Source organism: Sciurus vulgaris (assembly GCF_902686455.1).
Source record: "Sciurus vulgaris genome assembly, contig: HiC_scaffold_616_arrow_ctg1, whole genome shotgun sequence".
In the NCBI taxonomy this organism is placed as follows: Eukaryota; Metazoa; Chordata; class Mammalia; order Rodentia; family Sciuridae; genus Sciurus; species Sciurus vulgaris.
Window position 1 is genome coordinate 1,387,692 of NW_027632404.1, and position 22,514 is coordinate 1,410,205.

Genomic DNA, 22,514 nt, shown 5'->3' on the forward strand with positions numbered 1-22,514 from the left:
TAGGCTAGATAAAACAGGCACTGTGTTATTACTCCTTTTAGCCATTTTGAGATTCTGGAGTCACTCGGAGTCTCTACCACTTTTTTGGAAAGGAAAATTTCCATTGTGAAAGGCTGTGGCTCCAATTAGCAGGTAGGGGAAGTAAGGTAAAGAGAGAAAAAGTCAGGTTGGCTTAGGGCATTGTCTGTTGTGATTTTCATAAATTTCTACAGGTGCGCATTCAGAAAGAAGACTCTTGGCCCTCCAGTCTGTTTACAGCTATCAACCTGTGGTGAAGTGAAAGATGGTCTACTATAGTATGGCATGGCTTCTTTGTGGCAAAGTCCACCATGGTAGATTGTACATGTTTCAAAGGTTGGTTTGTAACTCTGCATTTATAATGATGCATTGGCTAAAAGCTGAAAGAAAAGATTAATTTGAAGATACCTTGTTTCAGAACATTTGTCAAATTTTTTTGCAAGCATTTAATCTCTGCCTCCTGATACTTCTCAATTACTTGATTTCTTTTGACTCCTTCTCCTGGATCCCATGAACCAGATCACAAAGATGACAAAGACATCCTTAGTACTCTACTACTTATAAAAATATCTTCCACACATGCTTTTTTGAAATGGCTTTAAATATGTAAATATATGTGTCTTTAAATGCCCCATAGCTAGACAAAATCAAAACTCTTTTCCTGACAAACATTCCTCCATTCCATTCTGTAGAGATAACCACTGTTAACATCTGGTTTATACTTGAGTTTTTGGTCTCTACTTGGCATACAGTTTTCTTTTATGAATGTGGAAGTGCATATACATGAATAGATATATTGACATTCTTCTTTTCTTCTTCTTCTTCTTCTTCTTCTTATTATTATTATTATTATTACTATTATTATTATTATACCAGGAATTAAACCCAGGGGTACTTAATTACTGAGCAACATCCCCAGCCATTTTCAATTTTTTTGTTTGCCTTTGAGACAGAATCTTGCTAAATTGCTGAGGCCAGCCTTGGATTTACAATCCTCCTACCTTGGGTGCACAAGTTGCTGGAATTACAGGCATGCACATAAATTATTGTACCAAACAGCTTATTATTTTTAAGATGCCAAATTGGAATCACAGAGTAGCATTATATTCTTCACATAACATGATGCATGCTTTTTAAATTATTTTTACTAAGCTAATATGTAAAGTAAAATTCACTCTGTTAGCGTGATGTTCTGGGACTTGAAAAGGACTGACCATTTTGTAACCATCTCCATAACCAAGGTATATAACCCTTCCATATTGCTAAAAAAATTGCCCCATGCCCCTTTACAGTACATCATTTATGATTCTTGAATTGTGCAATTTTGTTGATGTCATTCCACAAGTTTTTTAAAAAATGTTTTATTAATGCATTGTAGTCAAACCTCATACCAGGATTTATACAGACATATTCATGGATGCATACAACATAATTTTCTCCATATCAATTCTCATTACTTTTGCTTTTTCTCTCCTTCTCCCCGTCCCACTTTCCTGCCTATATTCTACTAGTCTTCCTTCTATTTATTTATTTTAAATTATTCTATTATACACATACACAAAAGCAGAATTCATTGTAATACATTTATAAATGTGCATATCACAAATTGCTCAATTTAATTCCGTAGCTCCTCCCATTTCCCATCTATCCTTTCTTCTTCTCAATTTTCTTCATGTACTCTACTGTTTCCAGGAGATTCCCTTTTAAATTTTATTTTTTCTCTGTTGTTCCTGCATTATGAAATAATGTATTTTACCCTTGACTTTCTGACCCTGGCTTATTTTACTTACAATGATAGACTCTAGCTTCATCCATTTAACAGAAAATGATATAATTTTATAATTTCTCTTCTTTATTGCTGAGTAAAACTTCATTGTGTATATATACCATATTTCTTTCTCCATTCAATTTTTGAGGGTCAACTAGGCTGGTTCCATTACTTGGCTATTGTGAATGGCAATGATATACATGTTGCTAAGTATGTGTCACTGTAGAATATTTATTTTAGATGTTTAAGATAAGTACTAAGAGGGGTAGAGCTGGGTTATAGGGTGGTTCTATTCCTAGTCTTTTGAGGAATCTCCATGTTGCTTTCCAGTGATGATTGTACTGCTTTACAGTCCAACCAACTATGCAAGAGTGTACCTTTCTCTCCACAACTTTGCCAGTGACTCTTGTTATTTGTATTCTTGATCATTGCCTTTCTCTCCACAACTTTGCCAGTGACTCTTGTTATTTGTATTCTTGATCATTGCCATAAAAACTGTAGTGAGATAAAACCTTAGTGTAGACTTGATTTGCATTTCCCTGATTGCTAAGAATGTTGATTATTTGTTCATATATTTGTGACCATTTTTATTTCTTGTTTTGAAAAATATCTGTTCAGATTATTTGTCCATTTAGTGGTTGTTTATTTGCTTTATTGGGGGGCTGTTAAGTATTTTGGTTCTTTATATATTATGAATTAAATACCTGGTCAAAAGAGTAGCTGGCAAGTGTTTTCTCCCACTCTGCAGGTTCTCTCTTTAGAGTAGTGCTCAGGTCTCTACACTTGGAAGGATTTTGTACCTCGCCTGTGCTCACTATCTTAGAGAAATTCCTTTTTCTATCCTTCTCTATCTTCAGAGGTCCTCACCTTCATGTGAGGTACAAGCAGTTCCATCCTTCCATAAATTACATTTTCAGAGAAGATAAAAGACTTCAGACAGCTTCTGCTTCCAGTCTTGCCATGAACCTCCTCTGAGGAAAGGGGAAGGGGCACCAAACTGAACTCCCTGCTGCAGGATGAACACAGGGAAAATACATTAACCCTCACAACAGAAAGTTTCCTGGCATATTTGCTATAGATTGGCCACTAGCAACTCAAAGTGCTGAGGAGGCAGGTTCTCTCCAGTGTTATGGCAGTGGTACTGGTGAATAACCACTTAGACATCTGGCTCTAGGGTTACAAGCAAATGTTTTGTAGTCACACTCGTTCATGAAGAGAGGACAGCAATATTCATCCAAAGTGTTGTTATGAGATTGATTCCAGGTACTAAGTGATGAGCCTAAAGCTAGACACACTAAACAATCTGTTTCATAAATCTGGCTATTTTTCTAAGGAAATTTATGTGACTCCTGACCTGACGAGTCAGCCCTTTAATTAGATTTCAGGTCTGAATCACCTTGAAATTCTTTTTTAAAACTGCCATTGAATCACCCATTTTTGTGGAAACAGAGCTTTGTTTCAAGATCATTCCAGTTATTAATCCATATTAATATGGGCTTCAGAAAATGGATAACACCATTTGGAACCAAAACTGTATGCCAGTATCTATTTCCCCGTCATGCTGCCCGCAGTAAATATCAGATTTTTTTTCTTTATTGTCAGTGTGATCTTTTTTCCCCTCAGAACTGACCCATTGGAAGAGTTGTCTCAGATGCTCATTAAACTTAGGGATTCAGTGTGTCTTCCCCCCAAATTGCCATATTTAACAAATAAGTATATATATAGGGCATCCAGCTAAATTCGAGTTTCAGATAAACAAAATGATATTGCATGTGAATAAAAATTATATATTGTTATTTGGTGTACAAAATTAGCTTGGTTAAATGTAATCTGATGGCCTTATATATGTGGGCCTTTTTGAAGAAGAGCCAAGGTGCTATAATTATTTGCCCTACCTCTTCTCAGGAGATGCCAGTACCAGTTGTCATACTTTGAGGGAGTTCTCTTGATTTTGCAGATGGTTGGAGCCTCCAGATTAATACACCACCAGATAATAGCCACCACATGCATCATTAAAGGCCAAGCTGGATCAAGTCAACACCTATTCCTGTGAGATAATCAGTATTTTTTTTTGGGGGGGTTGTTTGTTAAACAGAGATATAAACCTAAATATGTGGCTTTTTGAACTTTACCTCTTGTAGTCTGTAACAATTGACTGAAAAGGGAATCCTCTTATTCTTGAAAAGTGGAGAAGGGGGATTTGTTATAATTTCAACTGCAGTTTATCTGAGATTTTATGTGTGAGTTTTCATTTTGAAACATTTCATCAATTATTTTTAAGGGATTTCAATGGGAAATTTTTTTAAGGTTTTCACTCTAAGAATTTATAAAGTAACTTCAATCCCCATTTATAAGATGACACTTCAAGTGTAAGTCTGATTGTTAAGGGAATAAGATAGTGCTGCAGTAAGTAGCTTTATAATCCGCACAAAAAGCCATATTCTTTGAAATCTGTATGATGTGTGTGTAATAAGAATAAGAGATTTTTTTTCTACATCTAGAAGTATTTCTCAAAGAATGTGTCCTGAAACAGTTTGTTCTGCTGCTGAGATACCCTTTGACCAGGAAGGCACTTTCCTTGAGTACATATAGGCAGGACTCCTTCTTGTAATAGCAGGTATATACCCCTTTCAGTTCATGGCCTTTATGGCTATGCTGATGCAACACAGCTGGGTGAATGAGTCTATTCAGTGTTATGGTTTGTTGATATGAAGCCCACTTGTCAGGTAATCTAAGTCATATTATCATATGTAGATTATTCTTATCTTTTTTTGTTGTGAACATTTTTATATATTTATATTTAATTAATGGACTTTTTCACATGTAAGGAATAAAGTCAATATGTTGATTTCAATATAAATTTTGTCATAATCCTTACTTACTTTAGAATCCAGACTAAGAACAGGGTGTATTTGGGGAGGCTCTTAAAGACTCAATATTTTGTGATCAAGACCACAGAAAATCTGGGGAGACAATGACATAGGAGGCGAGCTGTGGACCTATTGTAAAAACATTCCTGAGGGCACATACTGGATAAGTCAAGATTATGACCAACAATTTTGAAGGGAGAAGGTCTAAAAAGTGCAATTCCTGTTTTATCTTCCCAACTATCTTATTAGATGAGTGATTTCCATGATGGAGAAGGAATGAGTATGTAGAGACTAGATGTATTTTGTCATGGATCTGTTCCTCATAAAAGAATATATCAGGAATGCAGGTAAGCATTCCCCAGGATAATCCAATGTATGATTTGAGTACCTGCATAATTTTTGGCTTACTAAACAATATTCCAGTCCTGCTTTTCTGAAATAATTCTGAAATTCCTTAAACGATATTTTTTTTTAAATTAAAAAAATATTTTTTTAATTAAAAAATATATTTTTAAAAAATATATATAATTTTTAAAAATATACTAGGTCTTTTAGTCAAGGCACTTTCTTAGTTTTCTGCCAAGGATGGCAAAGTACATAGTGTGGTGTGTGAATATTTTATGTTCAATTTCAAATGGCTACATCATATGCAAGAGTCCTAAGATAAATTCTATTTTCTCTCTATAAAGATAACACTTCCCTAGGGTCATTTTTAAAGCAAACAAATTCCTGTTAAGGGATACAAGCTTTTTTTCCACAACTGGACCAGAATTTGGTTCACTGCTAGTGTACCAGACTAGTTCTTCTAAATGGCACTTTTCTTAGATGGTAGCCTGCATAAGGAAGGCATTTTTTAAATATGAGGAAGGGGAGGGAAAGATATTTTTGTAAGCATTTCTTGTGGGGAGAAACGTGCTCACTGTAGTTACCACAGTAACCTGATATCATCATGTTGGTCATGGTGACCAGGAGGACATTATAAGAGATCCAGGTGATTTGGTGAGGAAAGTATGGCCCCACTTCCAGGTGTTTGTTTGGACTCACTGAGGGTGCGGGTGCCCTGCTGTGGGGGCTGAACCCTTGGGTTGCTGGAAGATAAAGGAACTGCAGACCAAGATGCCTCATTGTACTCTGGGACTTGGTGCCCACTGACTGGAAAGGGAGAGAGATGTGAGATCCTTCTGGCATCAGGCAGTGTGATGTCCTGCTCCAGTGTGTCCTGTACTTACTTTCCATATTAAATCTGGATGAATGAGGATAAAACAGGGAATGGCCTTCTGTGAACCAAGATCTCCTCTGTAAAACGGAGGGTAGAAATGCTTACCCACAGGCCCACACATGTGCAAGTACATAGCCCTGTGGATATTTTGGGATCATAAATGCTGTATGAATTCAGACCACTTACTCCTTTTCAAATTTGTACTTAGGGAATAGAGGAGAAAAGGAGAAGGAAGTGGGTTTTAGAGATGGCGGACTACAGGGTGGCTGCATTTCATGTTGCTCCAGGACTCAGGATTCAAAAGAGGAGATATTGAGAGACTTGGGACCAACTCAAAGCAGCCGGGTGAGTCTCTCCCATTGGGGAGGCATTTCGGATGGGGCAGTAGTCCTGGAACGAAGGGAACTTTGTGAAGTAGAGCTGCCCAGCACAAAAGAGGTGAAAGACCTCTACAATGAGAACTACAGTACACTAAAGAAAGAAATTAAAGAAAACCTTAGAAGATGGAAAGATCACCCATGTTGTTGGATAGGAAGAATTAATATTGTCAAAATGGCCATACTACCTAAAGTGCTATACAGATTCAATGCAATTCCAATTAAAATCCCAATGGTGTAACTTACAGAAATAGAGCAAGCAATTATGAAATTCATCTGGAAGAATAAGAAACCCAGAATAGCTAAAGTAATCCTCAGTAGAAAGAGCAAAGCAGGGGGTATCGCAATACCAGATCTTCAACTCTACTACAAAGCAATAGTAACAAAAACAGCGTGGTATTGGTACCAAAATAGAAAGGTGGATCAATGGTACAGAATAGAGGACATGGACACAAAACCAAATAAATACAATTTTCTTATACTAGACAAAGGTGTCAAAAATATGCAATGGAGAAAAGATAGCCTCTTCAACAAATGGTGCTGGGAGAATTGGAAATCCATATGCAACAGAATGAAACTAAACCTATGTCTCTCACCATGCACGAAACTAAACTCAAAATGGATTAAGGACCTCGGAATCAGACCAGAGACCCCGCAAATTATAGAAGAAAAAGTAGATCCAGATCTTCAACATTTTGGCTTAGGACCAGACTTCCTCAACAGGACTCCCATAGCACAAGAAATAAAAGCAAGAATCATTAACTGGGATAGATTCAAACTAAAAAGCTTTCTCTCAGCAAAGGAAACTATCAGCAATTCAAAGAAAGAGCCTACAGAGTGGGAGAATATCTTTGCCAATCATAATTCAGATAGAGCACTAATTTTCAGAATCTATAAAGAACTCAAAAAACTCTACACCAAGAATGCAAATAATCCAGTCGACAAATGAGCTAAGGAAATGAATAGACACTTCATAGAAGAAGATCTACAAGCAATCAACAAACATATGGAAAAATGTTCAACATCTCTAGTAATAAGAGAAATGCAAATCAAAACCACCCTAAGATACCACCTCACCCCAATTAGAAGGGCGATTATCAAGAATACAAGCAACAACAGGTGTTGGTGAGGATGTGGGGAGAAAAGTACACTGATATATTGCTGGTGGGGCTGCAAATTAGTGCAGCCACTCTGGAAAGCAATGTGGAGATTTCTTAGAAAACTTGGAATAGAACCACCATTTGACCCAGCTATCTCACTCCTTGGCCTACACCCAAAGGACTTAAAATCAGCATACTACAGAGATACAGCCACATCAATGTTCATAGCTGCTCAATTCACAATAGCCAGATTGTGGAACCAACCTAGATGTCCTTTAATTGATGAATGGATAAAGAAACTGTGGTATATATATTTATACAATATTACTCAGCCATAAAGAATGATAAAATTATGGCATTTTCAGGCAAATGGATGAAATTGGAGAATACCATACTAAGTGAGATAAGCCAATCTCAAAAAACCAAAGGTTGAATGATATCGCTAATAAGTGGATGATGACACATAATGGGGGGAAGGAGGGGTTATTTTTAGGGTTAGAGTTAGGGTTAGGGAGTGGGGCAAGAATGGAGGAAGGAAGGTCTGTATAGAGGGAAAAGAGGGGTGGGACAGGTGTGGGTAAGGGAAAAAATAACAGAATGAATCAAACAACAATACCCTATGTAAATTTATGATTACACAAATGGTATGCCTTTACTCCATGTAGAAACAAAGAAACAACATGTTTCCCATTTGTTTACAATAAAAAAATAAAATAAAATAAAATAAAAGGAGAGGGATAAAGTGTGGTGAAAAGTCCATTATACCCTCTGGTTGTTATGATCAATACCCAATAGTAACAGTGTCATTGGTCATTGACCAGTGCCTAGTGTGATGCCAGGCACATAGTTACTTTTATAAGACACAGTGATTTCTCTAATATTTTTCATTCCTGGAAGCTTCTCATATGGCTCATATCACGTGTCTGAAGTAGACAGTTTCTGAGGATGTGGCTCATAATTTCTACTCATGATCTAAAGGGCAGCAGTGCTTAAGAAACCCCCAAGAAGAACTAAAAAAAAAAAAAAAAAAAAAAAAAACCCCAACACTTCCATCATTGGTAAGATAAAATGCCTGTCGCAAGTGACTTTATAAATCTGAATAAGGTATATGGCAGAAAAGGACACATCAGGTTCGCAAATAGCCATGAAGAAGAGAAGTTAATTTTATCTCATGAGGTTTACCCTAACCCTAAGCCTAACCTTAACCCTAACCCTAATCCTTCACCAGTATGTGGTTTACAGTAGCCCTTGAATTCCCTGTTAAAAATGCCTTCTTTGTTTCAAAGCAAAGAATAATTAACTGGGGAAAATGATGACTAATATGCATTTGCAATTACATTTTTGTGCATTTGCACTACATTTTTTTTTTTTTTTGCAGTGCTGGGGATTTAAGTCTTACACATGCTAGAAAAGCACTCTTCCATTCTACTTCATCTCCAGTCTTCTTTTATTTTTAAACAGAAATTTATTAAGTTACTGAGAGTAGCCTAGAACTTGTGATGATCTTGCCTCAACCTCCCAAGTAGCTGAGATTACAAGCATGTACTACCATGCCTGATTGTGTTTTCATTAACATATTCATATATATTTATACACACATATACAAATATATATATACTAAAAGAATAAATTATAATCAGTGATTTGCACATGTGCGATATCTATTTCTCTGTATCTATATGCATATATCCATATTCATAGTTCCTGGTTCAAAAACTAGAATTTCCCTTTCCTAAGGCAGGTCATAGAGTCTCTGATGTTCCTCTGTCTTGGATCTGGCCATAAAGAAATTCATTAACATCTCTGGTCTAATAGTAGGTCATATGACCCTCATGCCAGTCAGAATCCTGCCCCAAATGATGGAGAAAGGACTGCTATACAGAGATGCCAAGAAAAACCTCAACATACCTTGCTGTGTTTTTCTACCCAGTCTAGTAGGGCTGGATCGTATGCTTTTCCAGTTACATTTCTCAATGATCGTCCATGCTTTGATTGTGCTTATATTTTGAAGCCTCTATAAACAACTCCAAAATGCTGGGTTCAGAGACTTTCTGGATAGCTGAACAGATAAAGATTCCTGGAGTGTGGCACCTGGAGAGGACATGGAAGCCCCAGGGCTCTTCCCCCATGCTTGTCCTAAATTTTTCTACATCTGTGCTCTCTTTAATATTCTTAATAATAAACTGGTAAATGAGTTTTTCTCCATTCTCTGAGTTGCTCAAGAAAGTTAATCAAACCTGAGAAGGGGATTTTGCAAACCCTGATTTATACCTGGTAGGTCAGAAACACAAGCAAAACACCCTGGGTTAGTGGTTGGCATCTAAATTGTGGGAGGTGTGGTTTTCAAGATTGAGCCCTCTTTCTGTGGGCTAAGAACTGAATTGTGTGTAAGAACTGATCTGAATTAAAGGATACCCAGCTAGTGTCCAGAGCTGCAGCATTGCTAGAATGGTAGGTGAGATTAACTAAAACAACAACAACAAAAAGTAACAAACTCCATGTTCCAGGGGTCAGAAGTGTATTGTTGAGCAAAAGTATGGGAATAAATGCATTTGAGATCAGTTTTTTCTCTTTCTGCACAGATTGTGTATCACTGTTATGGGTACAAAAATATAAAATTTTATGTGTCTAGCAATTTGAGATTATAATACTTCTTTCTTGGTGACCAAATATTTTACACTTTTTAATACAGTTTTTAAAGCAATGTTAGTTAAAATATTACCTACTAGATATTAATATTTTCAAAACTAAGAATTACTGCTCAAGTAGAGCTTTATCTATTAAATGACACATATAAGTTTTCAGTTGTTTCTTAGGTCATAATTTTAAAGGCAAAATTACCAGAGAGGAGCAATAATATTATAAGGCAGTAGAATTTCCACATTTTCTATAGTGCATCATTTGAAATTTTCAATGACAAAAGTACTAAATCTACTTAGAAAAGAACCTCTAGTATTTTTTCCTTTTTGTTATTAAAACAATACTACAAATACACAATTTTCATGTGCAAGTTTCAAGACCAGTAATTCTCCATGTATTTGTGTACAATCTGAATTTGACGTTTTGACCTAATGTGAAATATATTACCCAGAAAACTAAGAAACTGTTGGTACCTAAAAAAAAATGTGTCATTGAAAGACTGAGCAGAACACACTACTCCTTAACTGAATCCATAACAAGAACACCTCCTTTGGATCAACTGCAAGGTGGCACACACATGTAACACCAGTCACTTGGATCATGACGTTGGAGGATTGCAAATTTAAGGCCAGTCTTGAGTAATTTAGCAAGGGTCTAAGCAACATATTGAGACCCTTTCTCAAACTAAATACAGAAAAGGTCTGGGATGTGGTTCAGTGACTCAGTAGTTAATCTCAGCAGGATTCAAAAGTTGGCCAAAAAAAAGATTTAGACCCAACTCACTATAAGGTCTTAAACTGCTAGAAATTTTGAAAACTATATTTTGGCATTTTTAGAATCATGACTTGTAAAAATCATTTTATTATAGAGAATTTGTGCACAGCTATATATATATATATATATATATATATATATGCTTTATCAGGTACGTTATGGTAATTCAGTATTTGTGTATAATTTGTAGGAATCAGGCCATGATAAGTATTTTCATCTCTTCAACTATTAATTGTTTTTATGTATCAGAAATTTCATTTTGAAACACATGCAAAAAATGGTTATTGGAGGAAAATTGCAGTTGACTCTTCCAGCTCTGTCTGTCTCTTATTTTTTCTTCAACACTACCTGTGTACTATAAAACTTGAAACTTTCATATGTCAGCATATCTATAAGAGTTGCATCAGTAGTTGGAATAGATTTCCTCTTAACCATTGTCCAAATTGTAACAGTTAGAGCAGATCAGTAAGAGTTTAGGTAGCTTATCAGAGATTTTGTCAGTTTATGTTACCATCAGTGATGAACTTGTGGTTATAATGAAAGTAGTAAATTGTATTTTGCTTAAGGTGTTAGACCCATTTCTTAGAGGAGGTAATGCTAAAGCTTTATTAGTAGAGAAGCACTTCTTAGGATAAAAAAGCAGTAAAAAGGGGATATGAAAAATGATTTTACATTCTTTTTAAAATATAGTTTATTATTCTTCATCTTACAAATGAATTGTTCCATGTGGCACATGTAAAGAATCAAGGTTGCTTGTATAGATAGTGAAGAAGATGAGGTCAAAGAAAGAGATATCTCAGTTAAGGAGATTGAATTTTAATAATCTACACAATTGACCTACATATTGGACAGTTATTGACTTACATATCAGGCAGTTTTTAGGCAGAATATAATTTCTTATAATGCACTATGTAGGAAAGTTTTGTACATGATTGCCATTGAGCTGCTTCTGAGATTTGAATGGATGGCATTTTGAGATGTGATTACACTTCAGAAGTAGACTCAAAGGGTTGCTTCCACATGTTGAAACATTAGGAAGAACTGTCCCCTCTTTTTTTCTACTTTTGTTCAACTCATGTGAAAATTGTTTTAATGGCTTTTAGGAGCACTTGCAAAAATGTGTTTAATTTTCAAAACTTTTAACGTTTTTAATCTCACAATAGAGAAATATTTGTATATGTTAGAAATTGGCTTTCCCATTTTCTTGGGGAAAATCAGAAATATAAATAGTTGATTTACAAAATGTAGAAATGATAAAGCATTATATTTAATTATAAATATCAGCACATTTTATAATCAAGAATGAAAATATTAATTATACCTTTAGAAATGATTTTGCAGTTTCTTAAGTTTACATCCCTGATAATATATATGATCATAGAATGCTATCCATCTAGTTATTCAGTTAGGTACAGGTTCTGTGAATAGGCTAAATTTAGCAACTGGGTGCATCTCAGTACATTAAATTCAACTGTTTGACTTGAAATAGCTCTGTTACACTAAAATTTACAAAGAAGTTTTTGGTATATAATAGTTCTTAAGTCAGATCTACTTTGTCTCCTAGTATTTATTCTTCAGAAATGAATTTTTTCCCTTTTAGTATTTGAAGTTTTCAGATTCTTCCACTTGGTTAGGCATTTTAAGTTCTTTTAAAAAATTAACAATTCTGGGCACAGTGCTACACACCTGTAATCCCAGCAGCTTGGTAGACTCAGGCAAGAGGATCATGAGTTAAAGTCTTGGCTCAGCAAAAGTGAGGCACTGAGCAACTCAGTGAGACTGTGTCTGTAAATAAAACACAAAAAAATTAAACAAGTTTTAAAAATAAAAACATATTTTAAAATCAATAAACTCAAGTATATAGAAACAGAAAAGTCATTTCCTCCTTTGCTCTCTATTTGTTTTCTCCCCACACCTTTTATATGTTTCATTACTTTTTTATATGCAACATTATATGTAATATTTTACATGTAAACATAACTTTTAGTATCCTATTTATTATGTGTTTCTCTTTGAAAATATAAACAACTGCAGATTTCATTTTGGAGTTCTTGCCATAACTGGACGATATTTTTGTCTTTAAAGATCTGTATGGTATGTCATTGTGCGAATGAAGCATACGTTAGTAAAAATTTAATCCTAGGTTACCTTCAGAGGGGGCTGGCCATGGAGTTGCCCATTGAGTCTTGAGGCCAGATGGAGCATGGCACTGCCCACTCGCCCCAGCCACCATCATGAAGGTCAGAGGCAGCAGGTCACTCAGGCCAGCATCACAGTTGGAGAGGAGCAAATAAGTGCCATTGAACATGGCATTTGTGTATTGCTGTGTATTTCACTTGAAGATACACAGAAGGAACTGGAGCACATGGTTTGAAAGATTTTGAACCCGCATATATTTGAGGATGAAAGTGGTAAACACTGGTCAAAGAGTGTGATGGATCAACAGTAAGAGGTGCTGTGTCAGCCAGTTTACCCTCCAATGCTTCCTCAAGGGAACACTGGAAATGCCCACAGAACAAGTAGAGGGCTTCTACAACAGCTTCCTGTAGCAGCTTTGAAAGACCTACAGGCCAGAGCTCATCAAAGATGGCAAGTTTGGTGCCTTTATGCAGGTACACATTCAGAATAATGGTCCTGTGACCATATAACTGGAATCCCCTGCTCCTGGTGCTGTACCTTGGACCCAAAGCAACAATCAAAGCTTGAGAAACACGACAGAGGAAAGAGAAGACCAGAGACAGGGCCCTTCTGAATCAAGCAAAGAGAGAAATGCCCCCTGAAAAGAAGACCACAGTGCCAGCAGTGGGGCAGAGGATGATGTGTCCTCTGAGCGGGAGTCACAGATTCTGAAAGCAGAGGACTTAGTGCATTACCATTGAGCAGATCTGCATTCTGAAAAAGCCAAGATGCTAAGCACCTACATTGCTTTAAGAATTTGGAACTGAGAAATGAAGACGGAGATATACATAAGAAATTGGGAATCTAAAGAGCCCTGCGAAAAGCAAAGAAAAACAAAGAATGGAAATAAGCCCCAAGGACTGTTATGTTCCTGTAGTTTCTGTGATGTGAAGTCATGGTACTGGTGATGAGGCAGTGTGCATGGCAGATGCACACACCCATGCCTCCCCACAAAAAGGCTTCACTGGTTTCCACCATGTCTTTGCTTGCTTTTAGAACAGGCTGGACCAAGGTCATTGGTCATCAAGACCACTGTGGTGAATTCTGCTTGTCCATGAGAGATCTCCAGCACATCTGTGCTGTCTGTGTTCTTCCAACACTAGTTCATAAGACAGGGCCCAAGTTATGGTATAAGGAGAATAACCATCAATGATAATGTCTTGTGTGAAACCTTTGCATCTTGTAAATTTTTGTTTTTTTCTAAAAGTAAATATTAATTAAATCTAAAAAAACTTGATCCCATGTAGACACTGTAGATGTTTTCTATATTTTGCCTCTACAATGCCAAATAAACATGAAACAAACTATATATATTTCCTACTTGTACCAGTGAATGTATGGTTCTGATTTTGAGAACAAGCATCAATAGTATATAAATTTTCTTGCTCTTTCAACTTGAGAGGACCTAGAAGCAGTGACTTAGTAGCAATAAGCATAACTCACACCTAGATCTTGGTACCTAATGCCATTTTCCTATAAAAGGAACAAGGCCTTCTTGGAGAACTGGCCGATTCTCGAACTGGCACAGAAGATAAAAAATAAAAGACAAGCCTGGAGCATCTTGTAATGCCTAAAGCTTGGGAATACCAAAGAAAAACTGTGAATGTGCTTTGTTGAAGGGACACAGTCCACTGAAAAAACTCCCAATGAAGGATACTGGGACAAGTTGTGGAACAAAATAGAATATTGCAATGAAAGATAGTAGACTGAGACAGACATTATTCCCCAAAGTACATGCATGATTACATGAATGATGTGAATCTACATTGTGTACAACCATAGAAATGAAAAGTCATAACCCATGTGTATACACCGAATCAAAATGCAGTCTGAAAAAATTAAAATTAAAAAATAAACTATGATTAAATTATAACCCAAGTATAAAATATTATCCATGAGTTTATACTGACAAAAATAAGTGGTCAACTAAATAGGGAAGATTAGATAAATCTCTTGTGCAGAACAAATCCAAATGTTTTATATAGCTATTCAGTTCTCAAGGAGGTGCACTCCTAACTCCCTAAGTGCAGGTTATACTGTTTAACTTCTTTCCCAATGGTACAGTATGAAAAATTGGGAAAAGAACAATTTGACATAGGAGAAACCTAACACCACTTCAATAATATAATCAAATTTAGCATTAATATTTATAAATCATATTGATAGCATGATGTAATGAGAATTGTACTTCCCCTCTGTGGTCTTCCTCCCCCAAAACCATAACCCCAGACTAATTATGGAAAACCAGGAGAAAAATCCTAACTGAGGGACTTTCTACAAAATACTTGAGTGGTACTCCTCAAAGCTGTCAAGGTCATCAAAGACAAGGTAGTCAGACAGACTATTACAGTGAAGAGTAACGCAAGAAGATGTGATTATTATAATATAATATGGTAAACTGGATAGAGCCCAAAATCAGAAATATTGCATTCAGTAACAACTAAGGAAGTCTAAATAATGAATAAACTTCAGTAAATAATAATGCATTGGTATTTGTTCATTAATTATAAAAAGGTACCATACTGTTGTAAAATCTTAATAATAAAAACTGGGTGTGTGCAATAGAAGATCTCTGTTACAATTTAAAATTTTTCTGTAAATCTAAAAAGTTATAAAATAAACACTTATTTAAGAAAAAAATAAAAGGCTGTTAGTTTTTGCTTAATATAATTTCAGTATCTGTTCCTAGACAGATATCATATCTTCATAATTTTTTACATTTTAAATGTACTGAATCTCTTACCAATCTCTTTAATTCCTCTTAACTTTTTAAAATAATTAAAATCTATTGTATCTGACAAAAACATAGCTGACCTGGTCTTTTGGTGACTAGTCTTATTGAACAACTTTTTATATTTTATTTTATATTTTCTTGTGTATTTTTATCTGAAATGCATCTCTTATGTACAGTATTTACATGATTCAGTTGTTGTTTTAAGTCCAATCTCCCTTTAGTTAGAGTTTAATACACTCATATTAATGTTTGCCAATAAGAAAGGACTTATGTCTTCCAGTTCAGCTATTTTTTGATGTCTTATTCTTTCTATGACTCAGTTTCTTCATTGTTGACCTTGTATGCATTTAGGTTTACTTATTTATTTATTTTTGGTAGATCACCATTCTGATTACCTTGCTTTTTTTCCATTTCTATAACATTGTAGTTAATTTTTACTGGTTACTCTGGAGATTACAATTACAATATTATCATTGTATCAACTGTTTAAATAACACCACTCTAGTTCAATAGTATATAAACACTCTACCCTGCATATTCTTTATATTGTTGACATAGATTATCTTTTTCTACCTTCTGTGCCTGTTAACATTTATATTTGTTGGGTGCATTTTCCTTTTAAATCATATATTTAAAAAATAAGTAGAGTTAAAAACAAAAAGTATAATAATACTATTTTTATAGCTACCAATGTAGTTATGTTTACTATTTACATTTCTTCTTATGTTCTTTTATTTCAGCCTGAAAGCCTTCATTTCTTGTAGAGCAGGTCTGCTGCTAATAAACCTCCTCAGCCTTTTTCTGGCAATGATGTTTTTGCTATCAGTTTTCAGAAGTAGTTTTTGCTGAATACAGACATTATCATTTTCATTGGACATTATGTCCTTCTTTAAATTTCTATTGCCACCTGGTTTGGGGATTTCTTCTGATTATGAGCAATTGGTCTTATTGAGAAGTGCTTGGATATGTTAACTTAATTCCTGCTAATGTCAATACCCTGTGTTTTTGCAATTTGAATATAGTGTTTCATTGTGGATTTTTTTGTATTTACTCTTTTTGGATTTCTTTGAGATTCTTGGAGGTGTTTATTTGTGTCTTCCATTGTAGTGAGGAAGTTTGGGACCATTATTTCATTAAAAAAAATTTGTTTCCATTTATCTCATCTGTGTTTTGAAACTCCTGTGATATGTATGAGGGTGCTCTTGATGGTATCCCAAAGTGTTTCAGGCTCTATTTGTTCTTATTCATTCTTTTGTTTCTGTTCCTCAGAGTTGATAATTTTGACTATCTTATTTTCAAATTTTCTTACCCTTTTTTTCTGCCTACTCAAATCTCTTGTTGAATCCCTCTAGTGAATTTTTCATTTAAGTTACTTGACATTTTAATTCTGAAAATTTTGTTTGGCTCCTTTTTATAATTTCTTATTGATATTTTGTTCATACATTGTTTTCCCTTTTTTTTCCACCCTGTTTATGGAATTCCTTTAGCTCTTTGATCTTATTTAGGACAATTGACTTATTTTTTTAACACTAATTTCAAATTCTGGGCTTCCTCAGGAATGCATTCAGTCAAGTGTTTTCTTTTCTTAAAGTGGACCTGCTTTCTTATTGTTCATTTATTTGCTTTGTAATTATTTTTTTGAATTATGAGTAATTTTATTTTAACTGAAATTTGTAAAACTATCTCTAAGACAAAGAACAAATTATAATGTTAGTGCACTTCTGGTAACAATTTTATATTTTAGGATAACTAAAACCACATAATAAAAAGTTAAGACAGTTAAAACTCATATTTTGATTGGATAGGATTAAGCAGATATTTATACTTGTTTTTGAAAGCATGCCTATGCTTTTGTTGCTTCCAGAACTATCACCTCTTATTACAACTGAGATTTCACTAAAGCTGTTGACTTTGCTTACAGTAGGCTTCAAGTATCACTGGGAACTATCTGAATCTGTGCTACTCCAGGGCCGTGGTTCTGACTACTTCAACTCATTCTCAGTGCTGCTTTGATGGCTATTGTGTGATCTCCCTGAAGTATATTTATTAATTATAAGTATCTGGTGCCTCTGCTGGGTGCTACTAGAATCTTTGTCTTGGATTCTTTTGTCAATGATATAATTATCTTGGGAACACAGGGAACCTTGGGAAAATTTTTGATCTGTAGCTTTCTGGTATTCTCTTTCCTCTGTAGATATGCTTCTTCTTTTCATCTTTCAAATGGATTCTCTTCTGGTTATCATGTTTGTCAAAGCTAGAGTTGGCTCTCTTAAACATGTATTATTTCTGAAAGTCTTCACCTCTATCATCCTTAATATGTTCATTAAATTTCTGATCAGGTATTCTTGTATTTCTAGTTTTGTTTACTATGACAGACTTCCCACTCTGATCAACATTGTGGTCTAATTTAACACATAATGGGGGGTAGGGAAGGGTTAGTGTTAGGGTTAGAGTTAGGGTTAGGGAGGGGGCAAGTATGGAGGAAGGAAGTACTATATAGAGGGTAAAGAGGGGTGGGAGGGGTGGGGGGAAGGGAAAAAATAACAGAATGAATCAAACAACATTACTCTATGTAAATGTATGATTACACAAATGGTATGCCTTTACGCCATTTACAAGCAGAAAAACAACATGTATCCCATTTGTTTACAATAAAAAAAAAAAGTTAGCAGCTACTGTGTGTAATAGTATCCTATGCTACGATTTCACTGGGGGGAATTTTTACATGGAGACTCATTATTACCAATGAAATCTAAAATTTCCTGTTGCAATATCAGCAGTGTCATTCTGTCTCTGGGATTGTTTTTTAATGTATTTACTAAAAATTCATGAAGATATATGCCAATTAAATCAGTGTATTCTTGACTGGAATCTCTTGATAACATTTTTCTGGGCAACTTATCACTGTTTTTTTTTCTTTTTTTGCTTCATTTTTCAAGGGCTTCTCTAAAAAGAGGAGATTCAGATCTGCACTTTTTCCTGATTCTTCTGTGATATCCCACTGCAGGTGGTGATAGACATTTTTCACACACTGCAAGGCTCTGGACTAGCTTTAACTTTGAACTTGACTGCAAATCAATATTGTTTCTGATACAATGTTCATTCTTTTCTGCCAGAATCTTCTAATAGTTTTCTGATTTGATAAGAGTTTCAACTCTGGTTGTATCTTTCATTTCTGCCAACAAATCCTTCATTGTTTCAGTTTCATCTTTTATTATAATTATTTTTTTAATTGTAAACAAATAGGATACCACTTGTTTCTCTGGTTGTACATGAAGTAGAGGCATAAAATTCGTGTAATCATACATTTACATAGGGTATTAATGTTTGATTCATTCTGTTATGTTTTCTTCTCCCAACCCTCCCACTCCTCTTTTCCCTCTATAAAGTCTCTCCTTTCTCCAATCTTGTCTCCCTCCCACCACTCCATTATATATCATCATCTGCTTATCAGCAAGAACATTAGTCCTTTGGTTTTTTGGGATTGGCTTATCTCTCTTAGCATGATATTCTCCAATTTCATCCATTTGCCTGCAAATGCCATAATTTTATTATTCTTTATGCTGAGTAATATTCCATTGTATACTTATATACCACAGTTTCTTTTTTTTTAATTGTAAACAAATGGGATACATGTTGTTTCTCTATTTGTACATGGAGCCAAAGTCAATTTATGATTTGTGTAATCATACATTTATACAGGCTAATGTTGTTTGATTCGTTCTGTTATTTTTTCCCTTCCCCCCACTCCTCCCACCCCTCTTTTCCCTTTATACAGTCCTTCCTTCCTCCATTTTTACCACCATCCTTAACCCTAACCCTAAACCTAACCCTAACACTAACGCTAACCCCTCCCACCCTCCATTATATGTCCTCATTCGCTTATAAGCGAGATCATTCGTCCTTTAGTTTTTTGAGATTGGCTTATCTCACTTAGCATGATATTCTCCAATTTCATCCATTTGCCTGCAAATGCCATAATTTTATCACTCTTCATGGCAGAGTAATATTCCAATGTATATATATGCCACAGTTTCTTTATCCATTCATTAAGTGAAGGACATCTAGGTTGGTTCCACAATCTGGCTATGGTGAATTATGCAGCAGTGAGCATTGATGTGGCTGTATCTCTGTAGTATGCTGATTTTAAGTCCTTTGGGTATAGGCCAAGGAGTGGGATAGCTGGGTCAAATGGTGGTTCCATTCCAAGCTTTCTGAGGAATCTCTACACCTCTTTCCAGAGTGGCTGCACTAAATTGCATCCAGCAATATGTGAATGTACCATTTTCCCCACATCCTCTCCAACACCTATTGTTGCTTGTATTCTTGATAATTGCCATTCTAATTGGGGTGAGATAGAATCTTAGGGTAGTTTTGATTTGAATTTCCCTTATTACTAGACAAGTTGAACATTTTATCGTATATCTGTTGATTGCTTGTTTATCTTCTTCTGTGAAGTGTCTGTTCATTTCCTTAGCCCATTTGTTGATTGGGTTATTTTTATTCTTGGTGTAAAGTTTTTTGAGTTCTTTATAGATTCTGGATTTAGTGCTCTATCTGAAGTATGAGTGGGAAAGATTTTCTCCCACTCTTTAGGTTCTCTCTTCACATTGATGATAGTTTTCTTTGCTGAGAGAAAGCTTTTTAGTTTGAATCTCTTCCAGTTTTTGATTCTTGCTTTTATTTCTTTTGCTTTGGGGTTCATGTTAAGGAAATCAGGAAATCTGATCCTAAGCTGACATGATGAAGATTTGAACCTACTTTTTCTTCTGCAAGGTGCAAGGTCTCTGATCTGATTCCTAGGTCCTTGATTCACTTTGAGTTGAATTTTGTGCTGGGTGAGAGATAGGGGTTTAGTTTCATTTTGCTGCATATGAATTTCCAGTTTTCCCAGCACCATTTGTTGAAGAGGCTGTGTTTTCTCCATTGCATGTTCTTGGCCCCTTTGCCCATTATGAGGAAATTATTTATTTGGTTTCGTCTCTGTGTCCTTTATTCTGTGTCACTGATATACCTATTTTGGTGCCAATACCATGTCATTTTTGTTACTACTGCTTTGTAGTATAGTTGAAGTTCTGGTAATGCAGTATCCCTGCTTCACTCTTCCTGCTAAGGATTGCTTTAGCTATTCTGGTCTCTTATTTTTCCACATGAATTTCATGATTGCTTGCTCTCTTTCTGTGAGGTACATCAATTGGGATTTTAAATGGAATTGCATTGAATCTGTAAAACACTTAATTCTGCCTATCCAAAAACATGGGAGATCTTTCCATCTTCTAAGGTTTTCTTTAATTTCTTTCTTTAGTGTTCTATAGTTCTCATTGTAAAGATCTTTCACCTCTTTTGTTAGATTGATTCCCAAGTATAAAAATATTTTTGAGGTTATTTTGAATGGGATAGTTCTAAATTCTCTTTCTGAGGATTCATCACTTATGAATAAAAATGCATTAGATTTATGAGCATTGATCTTATATCCTGCTACTTTACTGAATTCACTTATGAGTTATAGAATTTTCTGGTGGAATTTCTTGGTGCTTATAAATATAGAATCCTGTCATCAGAAAATAGGGATATTTTGAGTTCTTTTTTTTCTATTTGTATTCCTTTAATTTCTTTGGTCTAACTTTTCTGGCTATACTTTCAAGGAAAATGTTGAATAGAAGTGGTGAAAGAGGGTATCCCTTCCTTGTTCTATTTTTTAAGGGGAATTCTTTTAGGTTTTCCCCATTTAGAATGATATTGGCCATGGGCTTAGCAAAGATAGCTTTTACAATGTTAAGGAATGTTCCTACTCTCCTTATATTTCTAGTGTTTTGAGCAAGAAGCATTGTTGTATTTTATGAAATGCTTTTTCTGTATCTATTGAAATAATCATGTGATTCTTGACATTAAGTCTGTTGATATGGTGAATTACATTTATTGATTTCTGGATGTTGAATCAACCTTGCATCCCTGGGATAAAACCAACAGTATCAAACATCCTCATTAGCAAATGTTATTTTAGAATTCTATTGGAAATTTGAAGCCTGATGTGTCCTATGGATCTTAGTGTGGTGTTCCATGAAAATATATTAAAGTAAAACAATCCAAGGTTCCTTTTCACAGCTGTCAGTCTGAATGTCAATTGTATTGAATCATCTATAATCTGGCAGGAGGTGTACCATGTTCTTGTCACCACTGTAGATACCTGCACTGAGATGGATTCTCTTGGACCAAATGCATCATACCTTTCAGTGGCCTTTGTGTTTCAGAAGCTTTCATCTTTTTGTATACTTCCTTGTCATTATAGTTTGGTGAATGTAAATTCTTGCCCATAGTTACTGAGGAGGAGGAGATGGTTGGAGCACCACATGGCAAGGCCATGTCAGGGCTAGGTGGGTGTAGAATCTTATAAAAGGGCATTATGTAATTATTTTGAGATGTGTATATTGTGAATATTATAATCTATTAACCTACAGGTAGGATTTCCCCTCTTTTAGGGATCAGTTGCAAGTTGAGGGCTACTGCTCTTCATTTGTGACTTTCTCAAACTGTTTTTGCAAACTCTGTATTTCTCATGTGGTTACTAAAGATTCTATTCCATTATCTTCATAGTTAGCCAGTGATCTGACAAAGATATTAAAATATCTGGTGAAAAAAAGGTGCATTTTCTTTAAATTTTGCAGTAGAAGTGACTGGGTGAACCAGTCACCACTACCCTTTCTTCCACCAACAGTCCTTAGTGGAATTTAGAAAAGGCAAGCATTTGCATCTGCTCCTGCCTCTCAGAAATCTGCCAGAATGACCAAAACATGCGACTGGGTTTTGTTTTTTTTTGGTTTTTTTTGTTTTTTTTT

At 35.3% G+C, this 22,514-nt stretch overlaps 1 pseudogene across 1 annotated transcript; it reads left to right on the plus strand.

Moving 5' to 3' along the window:
* Nucleotides 1-12,969: 12,969 nt before the first annotated feature.
* Nucleotides 12,970-13,775, plus strand: LOC306652855 (D-aminoacyl-tRNA deacylase 1-like; annotated as a pseudogene). Its single transcript has one exon. The product of its transcript is annotated as a D-aminoacyl-tRNA deacylase 1-like (transcript).
* The last annotated feature ends 8,739 nt before the right edge of the window (nucleotides 13,776-22,514 follow it).